Genomic DNA, 23,347 nt, shown 5'->3' with positions numbered 1-23,347 from the left:
GAGCAGCTTAGCCATGGGTTTTCCATTTGCAGCAGCAGCCGTCTAGGTGCTAGTGGGTTACATTCATCCCAGCTACTGCCCCTGTCTATGCGAACCCACAGGAGACTTCAGCCACAGGCCCCTCAGGGCAGGGGAGGCAGCCCAGGGAGGGAGGCATTAAGTGCCCCCAGTCTCGGCGCAGGACGCCCCAGTTTCGTGAAGGTGCAGGAGAGGAATGCCCATGGCGTCCCCCCCCAGGAAGGTTCCGTCCGGGGGGCTGCGGTGGGTTGAGTGGGCTCACAGGGGGCGGGGCGAACCCCTGGCGAGCAGGCACCAGGGCAGACCTATCAGACAGAGGATCGGGCGCAGGACGGCGGCCTCTTGCTCCGGATTCGGCCAGGCCGGCTCCGGGCGGCGGGAGTTGCGCTGAAGAACTGGGCCGGCGGCGCTGCTTTCCCTCCACTGCTGGGCTGGAGCCTCCCATGGGCAGCGCCCCCAGCTCCTCCCTGCTCGGTAGCGCCGGTCCGAGCCCCTCCTCCCGTTTCCGCTGGCAGGAGCTGGAGCCGTGTCCTACCGTGCCTCTGCGGCTCCCCCACCGCTCGGCCCCATTCGGCCCACCCGGCCCGGCCTAGCCCAGCCCAGCCCAGGGTCGCGCGGGTGAGACTTGGCGCTGCGGGGGCAGTGGAAATTTGCGGGCGCTTCCCGGCCGTGAGAGATGGCAGGAGCAGGGCGGCGAGGGGCAGCCGGTGCCGGGGGGTACCGGCCTTAGGGACCGGGGGCCGCCGGCCTGGCGGTTGGAAGCTCTGGGGTGTGACGGGGTCCCTGTGGGTGTTGGCAGGGTGGGGGAGCGGGAGAATCGTAGGGGTAAGGAGTGTGTGGTGAAAGCAGTAACCTCCTCTCCTCCGCCATGGTCTGTATTATTTTTGCGGAAACGGGAAAGTTTGTTCAGAGGGACGAGACGATCCCAGTGGCGTCTGCATGCGCGGGTCCTGCTCCCCGCCGAAGAGTCCGCGGTGCCCATTCCTGACGGGAGCGGATGGCGTCGGTTTGGGATTTCTCCCCGCCACCTGTGAAATGCGTCCGCAACAACGTTGCTTGCAGGCGTGGGGGCCTCCTTTCTTCTTCCCTTGCCCAGTGCCGGAGGGTGCAGCAGGGTGAGGGCGCGGAGCCGAGCCGAGCCTTGGTTGGGCGGGAGCGCGAAGAAGTCCCCGCGAGGGGCAGAGCACGGTGGGACTCCAGGAGGGAAGCCCGGCTGGCAGGAGGGAGGCCGCGGTCCGGGGGGCGATGGAGGAGCAAGATCATAGGTGGCCGATAGGCTGACAGCTCTCCTCGGCTGCCGCCCATAGAGGTGGTGCCAGTAGTCCCTGCCTTCCCCCTTCTTACGCAAAACTTGATTCCAGCTTTGCCTTTTTCTGTTCAAGCTTTTGGAAACTTTTCTTGCCAGATCTTGGATCTTGCTTGTCACCGTGCTCCTGATGGGAGGTGGGAGCTCTGTGAACCGTGCCTCACTCAAAAAGGCCTATCAGTTCCAGAAATTTCAGATGGGCAGAGAGGAGCACCTGTGATATGGGGATGCTGTGGTAGGGGAAAACATAGACTACAAGGGTAAATAAAGCTGCCGTTCTTTACTTAGTCCTTTTATCAACTTTTTTTTTTTTTTTTTTCTTTCCCCCTATGCTTTTAGTCTGCTTGGTTTTGTAGTTTGTAATGTAGGGCTAAGAATGGGGGCACCTGATTTTCCTGCCTCGCTGAATTGACTTTGGGGTAAGTCATATGGGATTTGACTGAGAAAAATTTGGACATTATTCAGAAAAGCCATGAGAGTCAAATCATGTGGCTTGTTTGGGCTGTTACTTCTGGATGGGTCTAAACTTTACCTGTGGATGTCAAAATTTAACCTATTACTGTAGCAAAGTAATAACAGGTGACAGAGGTAGTTTTAATGGTTTGTTTGTTAAGTTGATAGATTAAGTCTATTTGAAGTCTATCTGAAGATACCTGATGAAGTGGACAGATGAAGGATGGTCTCTCTTCAAGAAGGTACTCTTAGAGGTGCAGGAGCAGGCTGTCCCCATGTGCTGAAAGGTGAGCTGGCAGGAAAGAAGGCTGGCCTGGCTGAATAGAGAGCTGTGGCTGGAACTTAGGAATAAAAAGAGAATTTATAACCTTTGGAAGGAGGGGCAGGCTTCTCAAGAGGAATACAAGAATTCTGTGAGGTTATGCAGGGAGAAAATTAGAAGGGCCAAAGCCCAACTAGAGCTGAACCTGACCACCACTGTGAAGGTGACAAGAAATGTTTCTATAAATATATTAGCAACAAGAGAAGGGCTAAGGAGAATCTCCATCCCCTGATGAATGCAGAGGGAAACATAGTGACAGAAGATGAGGGAAAGGCTGAGGTACTAAATGCTTTCTTTGCCTCAGTCTTTAATAGTCAGAACTGTTGTGCACCAGGTACTCACCCCCTTGAGCCAGAAGATGGGGATGGGGAGCAGAATAAACTCCCAAAAATCCAAAGGGAAATGGTTAGCGACCTACTACATCACTTGGACACCCACAAGTCTATGGGGCCAGATAGGATACACCTAAGGGTGCTGAGGGAGCTGGTGGAGGTGATCACTTACCCACTTTCCATTATCTATCAGCAATCTTGGCTAACTGGGGAGGTCCAAGTTGACTGGAAGTTGGCTAACATGATGTCCATCTACAAGAAAGGCTGGAAGGAGGATCTGGGGAACTACAGACCTATCAGTCTAACCTCGGTGCCAGAGAAGGTCATGGAGCAGATGATCTTGAGTAACATCACATGGCACGTACAAGAGAACCATATGATGAGGCCCAGTCAACATGAGTTTGTGAAAGGCAGGTCCTGTTTGACCAACCTGATCTCCTTCGATGACAAGGTGACCCGCCTAATAGATGGGGAAAAGGCTGTGGATGTTGTCTACTTAGACTTCAGTAAGGCCTTTGGCACCATATCCCATTGCATTCTCCTGGAGAAACTGGCAGCTCATGGCCTGGATGGGTGTACTCTGCAATGGATAAAGAACTGGCTGGATGGCCAGGCCCAAAGAGTTGTAAATGGAGCCAAATCCAGTTGGCGGCTGGTCATGAGTGGTGTTCCCCAGGGCTCAGGTTTTGGGCCAATTCTGTTTAATCTCTTTATCAATGATCTGGATGAGGGGATTGAGTGCACCCTTAGCAAGTTTGCAGACAACACCAAATTGGGTGGGAGTGTTCATCTGCTGGAGGGTAGGAAGGCCATACAGAGGGATCTGGACCAGCTGGATCGTTGGACTGAGGCCAGTTGTATGAGGCTTAACAAGGCCAAGTGCTGGGTCCTGCACTTGGGTCACTAGAGCCCCAGGCAGCACTACAGGCTTGGGGAAGAGTGGCTGGGAAGCTGCCTAGCAGAAAGGGTCCTGGGTGTATTGATTGACAGCCAGCTGAATATGAGCCAGCAGTGTGCCCAGGTGGCCAAAAAAGCCAACAGAATCCTGGCTTGTATCAGGAATAGTGTGGCCAGCAAGACTAGAGAGGTGATCTTGCCACTGTACTCAGCGCTGGTGAGGTCCCACCTTGAATACTGTGTTTGGTTTTGGGCCCCTCATCATAAGAAAGACTTTGAGGTACTAGAGAGAGTGCAGAGGAGGGTGACGAAACTGGTGAGTGGCCTGGAGCATGAGTCTTACGAGGAGTGGTTGAGGGAACTGGGGCTGTTTAGCCTGGAGAAAAGGAGGCTGAGGGGAGACCTTCTTGCTGTCCTCAGCTACCTGAAATGAGGTTGTAGCATGGAGCATGCTGGTCTTTTCTCCCAAGCAGCAAGTGATAGGACAAGAGGAAATGGCCTCAAGTTGTGCCGGGGAGGTTTAGTTGGATATTAGAAAAAAATTCTTTACGGAAAAGGTTGTCAGGCATTGGAACAGGCTTGCCCATGGCACTGGTGGAGCCACCATCCCTGAAAGTGTTTAAAAGGAGTTTAGACAAGGTTCTTAGGGACATGGTTTAGTGCTAGAGTTATGTTAGGTTGGACTTGATGGTCCTGAGGGTCTCTTCCAACCGAAATGATTCTATGATTCTAAGTTCTTTATAGACAGGGTATGTAATGGCAAAGAATAATAGCCACTGAATAAATGCATTTATTAAGTATATCAGTATAGAATATGGGGCCATAGTTAGCACTCAATAATTTAAAAAATATCAAAGGAAAAATTATCACTGTGATGTGCATGTGGTTGACAACACCAAGGGAAAAACCAGACCTCATAGTTCTGTGCCCTTGGCTTCCGTTTTGATTTTTTTTTTCTGAGCTTCAAGAATGAAAACTGATGGAGCAAATGTAGCTTCTGCCTTTCATATTTTTAGGCCTGTGCTTTTCAAATTGCAGCTTCTACAGGCAAGACCTTTTCTGTGACAGGGCTGTAGAGCTTACATCAAATTTGGTTTGAGGCATCCGCACTTTCTTTAAAATGAATTCTCATGAATAAAGCCACATGAGAAGACCTTGGGTTCAGAATAAAACTAATGCAGCATCATTTGCATTATTCAGAGAAAGCCCTAAGGTTACAATGATCCTGTTCATCTCTCTTGAGGAGGGTAGAGGATTAACTGGGAATGTCAGTGTTATCTTAGTTCTTGTGGTTATTTTAACAGAAAATAGCCATCAGAGACACATATACCACCGTCTTTGCTTTCCGTGCTATTTTAAGTTATGTTCTACCAAAACATGCTAAACATTAGCCTGTCCATGAGGGTATTTTCAGCACAACCATTTATTTTTAATGTTTAACCCTTCCTTCTCCAAATAGACAAACTCAATCATTGCAATAAAAAAGTGGAATATGGGAACAGTTCAAAATGAAATAGCAAAACAACACTTGAGACTGCAGCACTGGTTGGAGGAGTTACTTCCACATTTGTGGCACATGTGAAATGAGCAATTTTGCACTAGGGAATCCAAGACTTTGCCTCAGTATTACTCTGTGAGAGCTGGTGTGGAGTTGGTTGGGCCTTGATCAGAAAAGACTGGTTATTTTAGAACCAAGATGTTAACATTCCTGTTGCACTTGGGCTTGACAATTGAAAACCAATCTCAGTTTTTCACTTTTATCATGTTTCAGTATTGCAAGTGACTGATACCTGAAAAAATGTCACTGCATTTATTGATGCATAAAAAGATAGGAGAATGCTTCAAATAAGCTAGACATGAGCCAGCAGCATGCTGTGGAAGCAAAGGTGGCCGACAATATGCAGGGTTATGTTAATAAGACTGCAGCCAGTATACCAATGGAAGTGATTATCTCCCCATACTTGGCATTTGTTAGAGAGTCTAGAATACTGCATCCAGTTTTCTGCCCTGAGAGACAAGAAAGGCATGGATAAATTGGAGCTAGTCCCATGGAGGGCCACTAGGACTGTTAGAGGCTGGAGCACGTAATGGAACAGCTGGCCCCTGGTTAAGAGATGGGAGGCTGGGAGCCTGGTGTGGTAACCCAGCTGGCAAAGCAGGTGCCCCACCAGTCAGGGCCCCATCCCATGGTATAGATTAAGGCAGCCAGTGCTAAGCAAGAGTCTAGATCACCAGGCAGGTTTGTGATGCTAAGGCAAGTACAAGATCAAGTTGAGATGTGAATCAGCAGACCAGGATCAGGTCTAGTGATTGTAATTAGGGTCAGACACAGTCCAGTTATCACTGAGGTCTGTAGTGATGTGGCAGCTCTGAGGTCAAGTGAGGAAATCACACCATGCATCAACAGAGTCCATGACCATAGGCAGACATAACTGGAGACAGGCACACCTACAGCATTGTTTGGACTGAAGGCCAAAGGCAGAGCTTAAATGGAGCCCCTGGGATCATGGGTAGAGAGTGAGGGTGGAGGCAGCAGGTGAGCCTGATCAGGGCCTTTAATACAGTATGAGGATCATATGCTGAGGAAACTGGGCTTGTTCAGCTTGGAGAACCTTCTAGTACCTTAGAGGCGGTTATCAAGAAGACAGAGCTAGGCTTGTCACATTGGTATGTGGTGGCTGGATGAGGGACAACAAATTAAGTGGAAACAGGAGGTTTGAGTCAGATACAATGAAAATCTTTTTTGCTCTGAGGATGGTCAAGTCCTTCATCTCTCCTGGTCTCCTAAAGCTGCCTTCCAGGGACTGTTTCTGCTGCTACCTGTAGCCTCTCAGATGAAACTGAAAGACAGAGCTATGTTTCTTGGGGGAAGGAAACATCAAATCTGTCTCATGGGTCACTGCCTCTGGTTCAGTGATATACTTTCTTTGGTGTGTTTATAATGAGGCAGGATGTTGTTATCTAGTGAAAGATGCTGGATGCTTTCCTCAGTTGCACAGGTGTTTCTGGGAAAGTCATGTGTTTCTGTGAGTTGTCTTTTGCCACAGTTACGGGCTGTGCTTCAGCTGTCTTTCAGCCCCTACTTCACTTTTCCTTCTCAGCCTGGTTTTGAAAGCATTTCCTCTTTAGGCTCTATTAAACTGTTTCTTCTGATATTCCAAGCACTTGTATTAATTGCTGTCAAAAAATAAACCTTAAAGGCTAGAGTTTGTAAAATAAGGCATGATCCTTGGGCAGAGCCCTGCTGCTTTTGCTGTGACTGCAAGCATAGTTAAACAGGAGGCATCTGACCTCCGTGCTTCATGTGGAAGAAAGAAGAGATAGGAAATGTGGGATCCCCCATAGGTCATGAACTGCATTTTGATGGAAGTACAAGGCTGTTAAAATGCCTGTTGAGGAGGGATGAAAAAATCCTATTGTTGAAAAGCTTTTAAAATCAAGAATATTAAACACACAGGCATGTTCTGGGAATAGTTCCAAGGAGATGAGGCAGACTAGATCATAAATGTGTTCTCCAATAAGCCTTTAAATAGACAAAAGTAGTAATTAAGCTTAGCATTTCTTCGCAGTGATGTGAATATGATGTGATATTATGATAACACTGAAGTAATAACATCGGTTTAAAAGATATGAAGTTTGCATTAATCTTTGTTTCAAAGGCATAACAGGAAAATTTTTCATATTTAAGTTGTTTTGAAAGCACTTTTTACTTTTACTGTCGGAGTTCTCTTTTCTAATGCAAACTGTCACGTTGTTTTAATGACTGATATTTCTGAAGGTGGAAGTGACTAATAGCTAGGGTGTTTATTTCCATAGTCTCTGTTACGAATGCAAAAAAGGAAACAAACTGCATTAACTAGTGAAAAGCCAATTCTATTTCTGAGGCCAAGTCACGGCATGTCTTTAGAATCAGCTGAACTCTGTGAACTGAGCTTTAGTTTCTACACTAATATTGTTAAAGTAGAGCTGTCTTTGCTGCAGACAGTTAAATGATTTATAATTTCTTGGACTGTTCTGTGTGTACTCATAAGAAGGATATGACAGAGTATATAAACCTTATGCAGGCATAGGACCACAAGAGCTGTATTATCTGTATGTGGAAGGAAGCAGGGCTAGGCTGGAGAAGGAGCTTGGGTGGAATAAGTGAAAATGCGGGAGTCTTGAGAAGGTCGTAGGCTAAGGGAGAAGTCTGCGGCCCTCTTCTGGGTGGAAAGTCTGCAAAGGAAGGCTGAGGTGGTACACTGAACAGAGAGCTGAAATGCCACACCCAGCAGGTCTGAAGGAGACTTAACTCAGAATCTTGTGACTTGTCCTAGGGAACAGGGATTGGCTCAAATTCTAGAGAGCAGAAAGCTCTGTGAGTTTTCCTGTATCGAGTGTCCTTCAAGTTCAGTCCTAACTAAAGTCATTCGACCTGAAGGATTGAGGGAGGCAGGGCTTGATGTTGAAAGAATCCTGGGATTAGGACATTGGTGGGAAGGACTCATTGGAAAGAAAGTGTTGTGACAAAGCTGGACAAATAGTAATTTCTGATTTATAGTTTTATCTATATTCAGGGGTTGCAGAGTTCTCTATAGCCTCTAGGTAATCATTACTAATTTCCAAATGAATATGGGTGTAGAAAGGCAAAGCCTGAGAGACAACATTGCATACACTGGTGTTACTCACCCAAATTCCTAGTCTTTTGCAGTTTGGTCTCCCCAGGTGCCTTGTGGCAATATGTTGAAAAATGCTTTGTATGGTGATTGCAGTTGTACTCAAAACTCATGCTGAGCACAAGCAAGGAGACTTTCTGTTTGGATTTGCTCACTTCTAAAGGCTGAATAATTCAAGAATGCTTTTGAAAGTGTATTTTCCTTTCTCTGTGTCTGTTGCTGTCTTTTACCCCTAATTCTGTGTACAGTTCAGTGTAAGGTTTTTCTGCCCAGGGTGTTCAACTAGCTTTATTTTGAGCAGTTCTTTGGTTTCTCAAATGTGTCATTATCCCCAAACCAGCTTTGCATTGCATTTAATGTTGACTCTAACCTTACGTGAATGACGATTGTTGCTTTACTTTGAAGAAAGTACAGCTGAAGTTGTGAAGGGTTGAAGGCAAAGTTCTAAGAACATCTAGCATGTTGTTTGTACTTGAGGACAGTGTGCAGAGTATTGTTTATATGTATTTATATTCAGGTGGACAAAATACCATCAGGGGAATGGGATAATGGTTCTGGCAAGAGAAGAGACATACTAACTAGCAGACAGGAGCATGTCTCCTTGTAAAATAAAAACCTAAATGGCTGGCTTAAAAGCCTGTAAATGAAACCTTCCAAATATAAATAAAGTGATTCTCTTTCATACAGCAGAGTGTTTGGATCTCTCCAGTGCTTCTGCTCTGTCTCACAAAGTTTTGCCAAGTAACAGTGGCTCTGAGTGTTAAAAAGGCTCTTGCTGATATATTTCCCAGAAATGGAGAAAGTGGCAGGACAGGCAAGACTTGAATTTTGTAGCACCTGGGACACTACTGATAGCAGTAGAGGAAGCTATGAAGAGCATATAAATTGTGTAGACAGCTGTTGCTGAGCTATTTGGTGCCATAAGAGATGAAGAGCAAGAGAGAAGAACTACAACTCTAGAAAGATTTCCAACTTATTCCCCTCACAACCACTTGGGATGGAAGAGTGGCTAGATCCTACACTGTGAAGTTTCTCCTGTTTCAGGACAGTATTTCAGGTGAATATGGTTGTAGATTAGGGTAAGAGAGCCATGGTAAAAGTACTTTCTGGGACCAGTAATCCATAGAGAAATATGAAAGAGAGGAAGAGGCTTCATTTTGAACAGGAGCTTTTTGAAATTGTTCTCTATTCCAAATACAGAAGGCAAAGTGAAAAGGACTGTGAAGCAGAGAAGGGGTCTTCTAGGAAGAACCAGGAGGAGGAAATGATAACAGACAGAGTCCTGAGTTCCCAAACCAATGTAAACCTATCTGTATGGCTTTCCATTTTCCAAGTTCCATGCTGTCCTACCCTTTCTTGGTGGGATGGTCACCAAAAAATATCTCACAAGAGTTATACAAGAAACTCTTCCCTTTCCATTTGTTTTTGTTTTGTTTTGTTTTTTTTTCTTTAAATAATTTCTCTAGACATCTTTTTTAAAGCAGCCAGTTTTCCCTGAAAAAAAGTCACCTTCATTAGTTTCTTTCTCTTTTTCGCTGTTAGGCTTTCCTTTTCTTACTCTACCAGTTGAATTTTCCTACTCTACAGGGACCCCCAAGCAATCTCTATTATGTCCTGCTTTGTTTCGTGAGAGCAAGAAGTCCTGCTTGTGTCTCATCATAGATTGTTTTTTCCAGATCTGTAGTCTTCATCTTTAATGCATCTTCCTTTGCATTCTGTTCTCCATCAATTCCTCTTTGAAGAGCTGAGGAAGTTCATTGTATGGCAAGTGAACCACACATTCTGTTTTGCTGTATGTAGTTTGTTTCTTCCTCCCTGTTTTTACATTGAAACCACAACAGGGGAAGCAAAACGTCCAAGTATTTTAGATCTGCAGCTATATTTTTTGAACTGCTTTTCAAAGAGCTTGAAAGAGAAATGTTGCTTCATGTGGGAATCTCCATGTTTCTTCCTGCTTTAGTAAATGTTATTTAATTCCTCTGGTCTTTAAACTTGAAAGTCACTTCTCAAAATCTTCTTAAAGCACTCATCTTTTTTGAGCTGCTGAGTAATCCTTCTCCTTTACTTTTAAGAGGCAGTGAAAGGTTATATTCTTTGCTCAATGTTCCTCTGAAGTAATGAGAAAAAGATAGCTAATCAGGCTGTTTTTGCTTGGATCACTAGACAGTCCTGTTACTGTTTCAAAGATCTGAAAGTGGTTAGAGATGTAGGTTTTAATTTTGTTAATAAAAGACACCCATCCCATGCTTCAGGTACAAAATATCCCCATAGCAAACTCAAATCTGTCAGTGACAGCCGAAGTAGATATTTACTTGGTGCTGATGGTGTCAGTTCAAGGCATCTGTTTACAAAAGCAAGCAGACTTTGCTTGCCCTTGGGACATGATTTCAAGAACTGAAAGACATGTATGCTTTATTTTAGAGGACCAAGTATGGTGATGTACCTATGGTTATCAGGAGATAAGTGCCTTCCAATCATTGAGTTTCTAGAAGAGCAAAGATCTACATTTATTTCTAGGTTTTGCTAGCTTTCACGTTATAGGACTTCTGGTTTGGAAGGCAACCCTGTCTCCTGACTTCCTTCTGCTGTGAACACTAGATTGGACAGATTGCCTAATTGTTGAGTACAGTTCCACATTCATGTAGACAACATGGTGAAAGATCTAAGTTTCTGAAGGGTTTGCAGGCTGTCTGTTATTTGCATCATCATTTGTAACAAAAGCATTGTACCAACTTGAGCCCTCTAGTGAACCTCAGAGCATATGAACCGAGCTCTTCAGTTGCATCTACCTGCGAATTTTTGTTTCACCACTTCTGGTCTGATTCTTGTTTCTTTGCATTTGTTACCAGCACTACCTCTGTCAACAGCAAGACCTCTTTCCCCTAACAGTTTCCTTGCAGGTATTTAGTTTTCCTCTGTTAATTTTACTGTATAGACCCGGCTTATGTTAAGCCAAGCAGCGTACCTGTGATGTGGCAGTGACCACTACCTGACACTGGATTGCTTTACTTGGAGGACTCCTCTCAGACTATTCCTGCCTTTGCCACATGTCGTGCTGTATTCGTAACAGGCTTCCATCAATGGTGAATGAAGGTAATCTTTAAACGTAGTTGACAGCGTACCATGTGTGGCATCAATTTGACTAACTAGCCAATAAGTACACTGTGGAACTATAGGAAACTTAGATTATTTAATGACTGAAATTTTAAAAATATTTATAGGTTTTGCTAAGCCACATTTGACTTCAATATGATTAATTCAGTTACTGAAATAAAGTTGTCCCTTGTGTCTCTAGGGAGCTGGGTTGGTTGGTTGGTTGCCTGCATGTGCTTGACATCAGAGATGAGCCTAGTGTTTGTGTAGTATTAGTTCACCTTATGAAAGATGTATAGAACTGATGTGTATGATATTTTGCAGTGTCCATGTGCTCCAGCAGGCATAGTAAATAAACAGTGTGAACTGTGAAATCAACAAGACCTTCTCTTGGCAACAAAGGCAATTTTTAATTTGAGGTACATTGATTCTTAAACTTCAATGTGAAAGGATTGAAGGTATCAAGGATAAGAGGGTCATTAGGGGCAGTCAGCATGGTTTCACCAAGGGGAAGTCGTGCTTGACCAACCTCATTGGCTTTTATGAGGACATAACAAGGTGGATGGATGATGGCAGGGTGGTGGATGTGGTCTGCCTTGACTTCAATAAGGCATTCGACACAGTCTCCCACAGCATCCTCACAGCTAAACTGAGGGAGTGCGGTCCAGATGATCGAGTAGTGAGGTGGACTGCTAACTGGCTGAAGGAAAGAAGCCAGAGAGTCGTGGTCAGTGGGGCAGAGTCTAGTTGGAGGTCTGTATCTAGTGGAGTGCCTCAAGGGTCAGTACTGGGGCCTGCATTATTCGATATATTAATAAATGATTTGGATGAGGGAATAGAGTGTAGTATCAGCAGGTTTGCTGATAGTACCAAACTGGGAGGAGTGGCTGACAGGCCAGAAGGCTGTGCTGCCATCTAGCGAGACCTGGACAGGCTGGAGAGTTGGGCGGGGAATAACCTGATGAAATTTAACAAGGGAAAGTGTAGAGTCTTGCATCTGGGCAGGAACAACCCCAGGTTCCAGTAGAAGTTGGGGAATGACCTATTAGAGAGCAGTGTAGGGGAGAGGGACCTGGGGGTCCTGGTGGACAGCAAGATGACCATGAGCCAGCTCTGTACCCTTGTGGCCAGAAAGGCCAATGGCATCCTGAGTGTGTTAGACGGGGGGTGGTTAGTAGGTCGAGAAGGGTTCTCCTCCCCCTCTACTCTGCCCTGCTGAGACCACATCTGGAATATTGTGTTCAGTTCTGGGCCCCTCAGTTCAAGAAGGACAGGGAACTGCTGGAGAGAGTCCAGCGCAGGGCAACGAAGATGATTAAGGGAGTGGAGCACCTCCCTTATGAGGAACAGCTGAGGGAGCTGGGTCTCTTTAGCTTAGAGAAGAAGAGAGTGAGGGGTGACTTTATTAATGTTTGCAAATATATAAAGGGTGAGTGTCATGAGGACGGAGCCAGGCTCTTCTCGCTGACAACCAATGGTAGGACAAGGGGTAATGGGTTCAAACTGGAACACAAGAGGTTTCACTTAAATTTGAGAAGAAACTTCTTCTCAGTGAGGGTAACAGAGCACTGGAACAGGCTGCCCAGGGGTGTTGTGGAGTCTTCTACTCCGGAGACATTCAAATCCTGGCTGGACACCTTCCTGTGTAGCCTCATCTAAGTGTTCCCACTCCAGCAGGAGGATTGGACTAGATGATCTCTTGAGGTCCCTTCCAATCCCTAACATTTTGTGATTCTGTGAAGGCAACTCCTTAGCTCCATGTTTACTGTTCTGAAAGGGGCAGTATTTAGTTTTGAAAACACCATTCTTGAAAAGAAGTTTTCTTATCCGCTGTTAAAAAATGCTTTATACTGGAAATCTGAAAACATTTAGAAATTAGTTATTTTTTCGTAGATACACTTGAGTACTTTATCTGACTTCTAGAGTCTGGAAACAGTGTTTCAGAATCTTACATGATACAGCGAGGCAAGCTGAGGGAAAACATTAATTTAAAGACCACCAATGACAATGGAATAATGGAAACATTTCTGTTGACCAAGTTTGGTGAATAGTCACATTTATTTCTAATAATCAGCCTGTAGTTTTTGTATGCAGCTGTAATGATAGTTATGGGGTATTAAACACTGGAGGTCCTACTCTTCTATATGTCTCCTCCATGTGTCTGGAGAAAGTCCTAATCTCACTTTCGTCAGTTTGCTATTTTTGCAGGACAGGGTGGTGCTGTTACAGCCTTGAAAGTACCAATATGAATCAGAGAAAGTGGGTTGCTTTATGTTGTTTGGTTTTGTGTGATTTTTCACTCCAGCAGTGGTCTGTTGTACTAGAAGAGAAATTGAGACTAGTGCAAGAGAGTTCAGCAGGATAGATCTTGCTTAATTTCTGTTCTTGCTGCTGTAAACAGCTCATCAGGTGTCTTGGTGATGATAGGAACCTACATGCAGAGGGGAAGAAGCACTGTTTTTTTATGACTAATATTTCTGTTTTAATTGGCACACAAATTTTGCATTTTTCCTTAATCTCTGTTTTCCCTTTGTTTTCTATGAGTCTGTTTTAATATTTTGCTTATTGTCATTATTTAAATTTGAGTACAGGTGAAATCAGTGTATTATGAGAACAGTGTTTAGACTTAACCTCTTTTGTTCAGCAGCAGCTGGGATTTGAAAATAACTTCCCTGGCTTTTTCCTCTCTTCCACCCCCAATGCTTCCTTTCTGTCTTCCTGAGGTAATTATGTTTGTGATGGGAGATAAGTCCAAGTGGCAACAAAGTTCACTTTGGTCTTCATCTTTCTGGGTTTGGTCTCTGACTTTTCCATTGGCATGGATCCAGTTACCTCTAGTAAGCAACATCTCTGAAGGATACTTGGAGTCAGTCAATCTGATCTTTAATGCTGCTTGCATTGACATTAAGGGGAGACAAGCTGGGCCAACACTGACACCTTATGAAACTTTCTTGTCATCTGTTGTTTTCTTGCCACAAATGCTGAGAGTCCAGAGTAATGTGGTTGTTCTTGGGGTTGTCTCCAAGTGCCGCTGTAGGTACCAAATGAAATGTAACAGAGGAGGACATTCTCTTCATTATATGCAAATATTCTTCCTCTGTTTTCTTAACTGTCTCGGAGATTTGAAGGGAAAGGAAACAGGAAAGAACCAAACAGGGTTCCTACACTTGCATTAGTCCCTATATGTTTTGTCCTTTTGTGCAAGCATAGTTTTATAAACAAGCTTTGAAAATAGACTCATCTTGGAGGGACCACTGTTACCCTCACATTTAGTGTCTTAGTGCAGCTGTAGGCCTATTGCTTTGTGCTTTTATACTCCCTATGTTCTTCTTAGCCTTGGCTAAGAAGTGGGTGGAAAATGTGGCATTTCCTACCTTTCATTCAGTTTCTGAGATAGCAGAGGAAGCAACTTCTGGCCCCTCAGAGCAAGGAGAGGTGAGAGACACCTTTCTGTTAAAGGCTGAAAGGAGTAGATTGGTAGGTCCTAGCAGTGGGAGCAGCAGAGAGATAATAGTCCACTCATGCACTTGGCTTGCCAAGGACTGTTGCATACTTCTGTGCTGCTTGTGTGAAACTTGTAAAGACAACTACACACAGAGAACATCTACTGTTGTATATATTGGGATGAGCGATGAGAGATCATGATCTGTGAAGGAAAAAAATCTCCCTGCAATTGGGCAAGGCAAACAACATGTTAGGTGAGTCTAAGAAAAAGAAATGTTGAAGCTTTCTCTTACTCTTGTGTAAATCATCATTACAGGCGGTGTCACACAGTGGCTTAGTCTTGGGGATATGGCAAAGATGCATTGACCTTGGGATACTGTTTATATAAGGGAGAACTGGGAAATATTCAAAGTGGGATTTTTCAGTGTCAAGGCAGTAGTTCTGTTGTCTAACTGCCGTGGAAAATGTCACTTGTAGGACGTGTACGTTTCTGAGAGAAAAAAATAGTAATAAGATGTATTAATAGGAGGTATACAATAGCTTAAAACCTATACATTTGCTATTGAACATAAACAGCTTCTGGATATTTCTGTTGCAAGAAAAAGAACGAAGAGGTAGTTCGGGCTGTTAAGCATTGATATAGGTAATATCTGTATTTGTAGTAGATGAGACAAAATGTTAGAGTATGCAAGATAACCTATGAAATTTCATGCTGTAGAATTTAAGACAGTTATCTTAGGCATAAAATGTCTCTCCTGTAAGACTGTTCTGTGTTTACATCTTGCAATAATTTTTTTAAAATTACTTTTTGCATGTGTACCATGTTTGGAATCATACTGAATGGTGTTCTGTTGATTCCAGTGTCCTACAAAAACTCTGTTCTGCTTTTGGGTAATGGAGTAAGTACACCAGGGAAAAAATAGTTGGGGAAGCTTGAAATGGTTGTTACATGTTCCAGGAGGTTTCTATTTGTCCTTGTGACACTTGGAATGATTGTTGTATTGCGAGCTCTTTCATCTTCTTTCCACCCCTTTAAAATTTGATACTGCAGAAGTTAATTGTAACATTATCTATAATTTTTAAACTGCCATATGTATGAAAGTGAGACATCCCACAGCAGCCTTAACTCTGTCCCTAGAAGAGAAAGCCTATCAAGTGAGTGTCTTAAGTTACACCATTATGTAGCACCGGTCTCTAGGATGTACTGTTTGGCAAATATTTATATTTCAAACCCTGTCCAAGTCTATGGCAGTGTCAAAATATCATATGCTAATTATGCTAAATGATCATGTTACACTGGTAAATGGGCATAGGCTTGATTCCCAGAATGCTGATCTGTGAATCACATCATAAAGGTGTGCAAAAGAATCCACATCCCTCAGAGAGAGAAGATGAATAGGATCTTTCAAATATTTTTCTTGTGTGTATGTTAGTATGCGATTTTCTCCCCTTTCCATTATGTTACTGAAATCAGTTTCACAGAAGACTGAAAAATTAGTATCCCATGTCTAATGGATGTCTAGAAATTACCTCACTTTCTTTACCTTGCTGATAAGTATTAGCTGTGGGATTTCAGTCACCCTTTATTATAATTCAAGGATTTTTTTTTTCAAAGGTGTCCATTTCTCCTAAGAAGATAGGACTTTGTCCTGATGAGGAGAATGGAAAACATGCTTTTTACTTTCTATGAAACATGCATATTAAAAAGCTTGCCAGCCTTGAATTCTGGTATCTGTTGTTAAAATAAAATGAGTGAATGCCTTGCTAGCATGTTGTTGAGTGAAATACTTGTACTTATCACTCAAAATTGAATGCAGTGTATTGCAAAAGCAGTTGTAGGAAACAACTCAGTAGAGAAGTCAGACCTAGAGGATTAGTAGAGGTGGTCATCAGTTATATCTTAAAACCACCACTTACTGTGATTTTTTTTTTTTTAATGTCCATAAAGCACTGTAAGCCCTAATTGTTCTCGTTGTTGTGTAATGGAATCAAAAAGGCCTTGTGAAATGCTTTGTGATGGTATGTTTTTGGCATGTGGCCATTTGGAATAAGATGAATGTTTTAACATATAGGATGTATTGAACAATGGGTTTTAAATGTTTGAGGTGCTGTTGTATGGGGACAAGTTGGCACTGTGCTTTACCAGTGTAGTGGACTATGGAATCTTCTAGAGTGACCATAATACCTCATTGAGATAGGTCTGTTTTTCATTTGTCAAGTTTGTTTTGGAGTGTGTGCAGGGTTATTGCTCCCAAATTCTTTGTATTGCACCCAGCAGAGTGAGGCACAGAGAGGAGGGCCTGGAAAGTACTGTACAAGTACAGGCTCTGAAGTTTAATCCAAAACTAGTTCAGACAAGCAAGGTGAGAAAGAGAAGTATGAGAAGAGATTTAGGTAACTTATTTGGCTGTCTTACAGTTACAGAAATACCTTGATGACCTGGTTGTGTCAAAAGCATGTATTTATAAAATGTGTGTAACATGGTGATGTGTTCCACAGTTGGGCAGACACCTCATTTGTGTCTGATATTAGTGACTTTTTGGCATCAGTTTCTGTTTTTTGTCATACAAAGAACTTGTCCAATTAAATGGATAATGTTAGATCAGATCTTCAGGATCGTTATTAGAAGTCCTGCTGAGGCAGCATAAGGAAAAGTTCCTCTAGCCAGCAGCCTTGGGGCTGGCCTTTGGCCAGGTCAGAATGATTTTGTTTATAGAAATCTCTGTTTTAAACTGGAGGCCTTGAGGCAGAATCGTGAATGATCCTGTCCAGTAAGTTATGAAGTAATATGATATAGCTGAGCTTTAATGTGCCATAAACCTAAATCTCCATGTATGAGAGCACCCCACTGGCAAAAGATAAATTGGTTATGGGGAAAAGGGAATTATTTGTCCCAGGTATATTGTTAGGAGTTAATTGCCAGCTCTTTTTAGGTTGCTTGAACCTGGAATAGTTGCCCCTATCATTCATTAACTTAAGAGGTTCTTTTTGGTGCTACAACTGTCATCAAGAAAACATGTTTTCTTATTGCTTCTGCTGCCTTGGAATATCAGATTTGTGACCTTTTCCCACAGGTAGGTTTTTACTTAAGTTTTTTAATACAGAGAAAAATTTTCACTTGAGTGTTCAGTGACATGTGTAACCTAATCTTATTAATGATAAGGTGAGGCTGTCTCTTTCTTGTTTGTCATGTGAAAGTAGTCATGGAGGAATGTGATCACTGATGGAGCACTATTTTCTGCTCTTCCTTAGTTTGTTGTCCTTATTGCTTATAACCAAGCTCCTGCAGAGCTGTCGTCCCCAGCTACCTTCCATACAGTGGTTCTTGGGCATGGCTGCCTCTGAAAGTAGCTGGGGGCTGCTTCTCTCTGGTCTATGCTGGTCCATGGTACGCATTTGGTTGCTTGCAGTGTATTGTCTGCACCTCTGGAACATCTTTCTTATAAGGAAAGACAGAGAGCTGTTTCTGGTCAGCCTGGAGAAGGCTGAGAGGGGATATTATCAATGCTTATAAATATCTTAAGGGTGGGTGTCAAGAGGATGAGACCAGACTTTTTTCAGTGGTGCCCAAGGATAGGATGAGGGGCAGCAGGCATGGACTGAAACATAGGAGGTTCCATCTAAACATGAGGAGAAACTATTTGCTTTGAGGGTGACAGAGCACTGGAACAGGCTGCCTGGAAAGGCTGTGGAGTCTCCTTCTCTGGAGACATTCAGAACCCACCTGGACACATTCCTGTGTGGTCTGCTCTAGGTGAACCTGCTCTAGCAGGTGGGTTGGACTAGTTGATCTCCAGAGGTCCCTTCCAACCCCAACCATTCTGTAATTCTGTAATAATCTCTGTGATGAAATGGAAAGACTTAATTTTTAATAGCGATGTGTATATATATAGATACATATATATTCGCTAACCTATTTGGCAGCTGTGAACTGAATTCAATTTGTTAAAGCAGTAGTTTTCAGTCTGTTATCAGACCTTAAGCATTTTCTACTGAAGGCTTTAATCAATTCAAACCCACTTTGAATTATGATTTTTTTCAGCTGGTGTATTTGAATTTTTGACTCAGCTGTTCATGTCTACTCTGCACATCAAGTTTATGTCACTCAGCTCCAGAAAAGCCATGTATGTTTAGGTGTATTTGTCTTAAGGAACCAAGAAAATGAACTTTAATTATTACAGTACCAAAACTTTAATTATTGGTGGATTCTTTCTTTTTATTATTCTTACATTATCAGTGGATTCTTTCTTTCTTTTTAGTCTTTTGCATAAAATTTTTGCCCCTATAATCCCTGAAAAATTTCCTTCAGTGTAGAAGTTAGGTCACATATCTGTAGCTCCATGTAGATGTAGGTGGGATTTCAGGAGCTGTACTGCTTTCCTTGCTGGTAGCTCTGATCTCTTCGCCATCATTTTCACTTGTTAGGAGCATTTGTAGTATCACAGAGGTTAGAGGGGAAAACATTAAACTTTCCAGCCCTCTATAGAGCCAATATCAAATTACTTGCTATTAATGTGTTTCCTTGTATTTTGGTTCAGTTGCTGCAGATTTTCAGGTGGATGGGTGACCCTGAGGCAGCTAGGTTGCTCCCAAGCAGAAGCACAGAAGTCTTTTCCTGATATACGCTATACTTTTTATATAGTGTATCATTACAGGGTGTAGAAGTCATTGCCAAGGCTTTTACCAAGCCTATTGCTTGGGCTGACAGCTCAGTGCTTTTGAAAAATGGTTCTGGTTTGTCCTGGTTTCAGCTGGGATAGAGTTAATTTTCTTCCTTGTAGCTGGTATAATGCTGTGTTTTGAATTTAGAATGAGAAGAATGTTGATAATACATTGATATTTTGGTTGTTGCTAAGCAATGTTTATACTAAGTTAAGGACTTTTTCGGGAGTAGGCTGGAGATACACAAGAAACTGGGAGAGGGCACAACCAGGACAGCTGACCCAAAGTGGCCGTAGGGATATTCCATACCATATGATGTCATGCTCAGTGTATAAACTAGGGAAAAGTTGGCTGGGGGACCACTGCTCAGAAACTAGCTGCATATCAGTTAATGGGTGGTGAGCAGTTGCATTGTGCATCACTTGGTGTGTGTATATATATTCCCTCCCCCCCTTTCTGTCCTATTAAACTGTCTTCATCTTAACTCACGGAATTTACCTTTTTTTCCCCCATCCCACTTCAGGCAGGGGGAGTGAGTGAGTAGCTGTGTGTGGTATTTAGCTGCCTGCCAGGTGAAACCACAAGAAGGGTATATGTAGGTAACAAGAATAGGGATTAGTCCTAGTTCTTTCCCTTCTATTAAGCTAATTAGTCACTCTTCCCCTTTGTGTTCCTACTGTTGCAGTACTGGGAGTCTGTTAGCTTGTATTGGACCCTGTGCTAAACTTCGCTACTCAGCTATTTAATCTTTTCCATCCTGCCAGTTCCTTCACTGCCTGCCTCTGTATTGCCCTCAGGCTGACATAGAGATTAATTGACCTAGTATCATAGAATTTTTCCTGTTTTAAAGTCCTCCCTCCATGAAGAAAGAAAATGGGGGAATTAGGAAACAAATGGTTCGTCAGCTGGGGTTTCACAGAATCATAGAATAGTTTGGGTTGGGAGGGACCTTCAAAGGTCATCTAATCCAAAACCCTGCAATGAGCAGGGACATCTTCAACTAGATCAGGTTGCTCAGAGCCCCATCCAGCCTGGCCTTGAATGTTTCCAGAGATGGGGCATCTCTGATGAAGGAATAGAGTGTACTATCAGCAAGTTTGCTGATGACACCAAGCTGGGAGGAGTGGCTGACACGCCAGAAGGCTGTGCTGCCATCCAGAGACCTGGACAGGCTGGAGAGTTGGGCGGGGAATAACCTGATGAAATTTAACAAGGGAAAGTGTAGAGTCCTGCATCTGGGCAGGAACAACCCCAGGTTCCAGTATAGGTTGGGAAATTACATATTAGAGAGCAGTGTAGGGAAAAGGGACCTGGGGGTCCTGGTGGACAACAGGATGACCATGAGCCAGCTCTTTGCCCTTGTGGCCAGGAAGGCCAATGGCATCCTGGGGTGTATTAGACGGGGGGTGGTTAGTAGATCAAGAGAGGTCCTCCTTCCCCTCTACTCCGCCCTGGTGAGACCACATCTGGAATATTGTGTCCAGTTCTGGGCTCCTCAGTTCAAAAAGGACAGGGAACTGCTGGAGAGGGTCCAGCGTAGGGCAACCAAGATGATTAAGGGAGTGGAGCACCTCCCTTATGAAGAAAGGCTGAGGGAGCTGAGTCTCTTTATTTTGGAGAAGAGGAGACTGAGGGGTGACCTTATTAATGTTTATAAATATATAAAGGGTGAATGCCACGAGGATGGAGCCAGGCTCTTCTCGGTGGCAAACGATGATAGGACAAGGGGTAATGGGATCAAGCTGGAACACAAGAGGTTCCACTTAAATTTGAGAAAAAACTTCTTCTCAGTGAGGGTGACAGAGCACTGGAACAGGCTGCCCAGGGAGGTTGTGGAGTCTCCTTCTCTGGAGACATTCAAAACCCGCCTGGACATGTTCCTGTGCGACCTCACCTAGGCGTTCCTGCTCCAGCAGGGGGATTGGACTATATGATCTTTTGAGGTCCCTTCCAATCCCAAACATACTGTGATACTGTGATCTACTACTTCTCTGGGCAGCCTCTTCCAGTATTTTACCATCCTCATTGTAAAAAAATTTATCCCCATGTCTGGCCTGAATCTCCCCATTTTTAGTTTAAAACCGTTACCCCTTGTCCTGTCATAACACGCCCTGCTAAAATACAGCCCCCTTTATAGCCCCCATTTAAATACTGAATTATAGCCCCCTTTTAAATACTGAAATGCTGTAATAAGGTCTTCCTGGAGCATTCTCTTCTCCAGGCTGAACAACCCCAACTCTCAGCCTGTCCTCACAGGAGAGTGTTCCATCCCTCTGATCATCTTGATGGTCCTCCTTTGGACCCTCTCCGACAGGTCCATGTCTTTCCTGTACTGAGGGCTCCAGAACTGGATGCAGGACTCCAGGTGGGGTCTCCCCAGAGTGGAGTAGAGGGGCAAAATCAGCTTGTTTGACCTGCTGGCCTCACTCCTTTTGATGCAGCCCAAGATAGGATGGGCCTTCTAGCCTGCTGGCTAGCTCATGTCCAGTCTTGCATTCCCAAGTCCTTCTCTGCAGGGCTGCTTTCAATCCCTTCATCCCCCAGCTTGTATTGATACCTGGGTTTGCCTCAGCACAGGTGCAGGACCTTGTACTTGCCCTTGTTGAACCTCATGAGGTTCGCAGGGGCCCACTTCTTGAGCTTGCCCAGGTCCCTCTGGATGGCATCCCGTCCCTCAGGCGTGTCAGCTGCACCACCCAGCTTGGTGTCGTATGCAAGCTTACTGAGTGTGCACTTGATCTCAGTGTCTATGTCATTGATGTTAAACAGTAGTGGTCCCAATGCAGACCCCAGAGGGACACCACTTGTTACTGGTGTCCATCTGGACATTGTGCCATTGAGCACTACTTTCTGGATGCAACCATCCAGCCAGTTCCTCATCCACTGAACAGTTCACCCATCAAATCCATATCTCTGCAATTTAGAGAGAAGAATATTGTGGGGGACTGTGTCAAAGGCTTTACAGAAGTCTAGACAGATTACATCCATAGCCCTTCCTTTGTCCACTGATGTACTTACCCCATTGTAGAAGGTCCCGAGGCTGGTCAGGCAGGACTTGCCCTTGGTGAAGCTGTGTTGGCTGTCTTGAATCACCTCCCTGTCTTCCATGTGCCTTAGGATAGCTTCTAGGATGATGTGTTCTATGATCTTTCCAGGGTGTTGTGTGGGACAGTGTCAAATGCTTTGCACAAATCCGAGTAGATGACATCAATTTCTCTTCCTTACCCACAAATTCTCTAACCCTTTTGTAGAAGGCCACCAAGTTTGTCAGGCACATTTGGCCTGTAGTGAAGCCATGTTGGCTGTCACTAATCGTGTTATTTTCCATATACCTTAGCATAGTTTCCAGGAGGCCTTTCTTTTTGTCCCTTTTTAAAAATGGGGGTTATGTTTGGTTTGTGTTTCATTTGGTTTTAGTTGGTTGGTTTTGCTTCAAAGCCGCCCACAGTGCATCTTTTATTTATTGGTATGATGCACTATGCAATGAAGACTTAACTGGCAAAGAACTGACACAAAGGAATGTACTTTTTTTTGTATTTTCATGCGAGTGCTTCCTTTGATAGCAACACAGAATAATACACAGATTAAACTCTGTGTGGTGTGGGGGTTTTTTTCCCTTTTTTTTCTTTTTTGTTGTTTTTGCCTTGTTTTGTGTTGTTTTTTTAAACAATTGTTACTTGTTCAGGAACAGTGGTTTACAGTTGGCTAGTACCAGTCATCTACAACTGTTGCTTGAGGGTGCAGTTGAAAGAATCCAGCCAAGCTCACATAAATTCCTGTTTGTTAAAGCATTCACAGCTACCCAATTTGAAATGTATTAAATGAGACTGATGAACCTTAGATGAATGAGAAGATAGTAGCAGTATATGCAAAGAAATTAAATAATATGGACATGGAAATTTTCTCTTTTAAGGGAGGATGTGTAAAGAGAGAGAAAAAGATTAATCTTCAACATTTTTGTGGGTTAAAATGCCAAAACTGTTTAGTGACTTTATCCACTTTTTTTCTCTGCTCTCAAGTTACAGAAGCTGTATATTTGTGTACCCTTGTTTCAAATTAGCATCTGTTAATTTGTCTTATATACTTTTATTTGCATTATCGTAATTCCATGGATACCCACTCAGAACAAACATGAAGTACTTAAAATTGAAAATATACAGTATTA

At 43.6% G+C, this 23,347-nt stretch overlaps 1 protein-coding gene across 1 annotated transcript in view; it reads left to right on the top strand.

Moving 5' to 3' along the window:
- The first annotated feature begins 328 nt into the window (after window positions 1–328).
- The window catches only part of TSPAN9 (tetraspanin 9), a 161,329-nt gene continuing 138,310 nt past the window's right edge, over window positions 329–23,347 (top strand). The window contains exon 1 of the mRNA XM_021297583.2: window positions 329–636. The gene's annotated coding sequence lies outside the window, so the exon portion shown is untranslated. The remainder of the gene's footprint in view (window positions 637–23,347) is intronic.

This window comes from Columba livia, chromosome 1 (genome assembly GCF_036013475.1).
Source record: "Columba livia isolate bColLiv1 breed racing homer chromosome 1, bColLiv1.pat.W.v2, whole genome shotgun sequence".
NCBI lineage: Eukaryota > Metazoa > Chordata > Aves > Columbiformes > Columbidae > Columba > Columba livia.
Note: the sequence above shows the minus strand (reverse complement) of the source record. Positions and strands in the feature narration are given on the sequence as shown.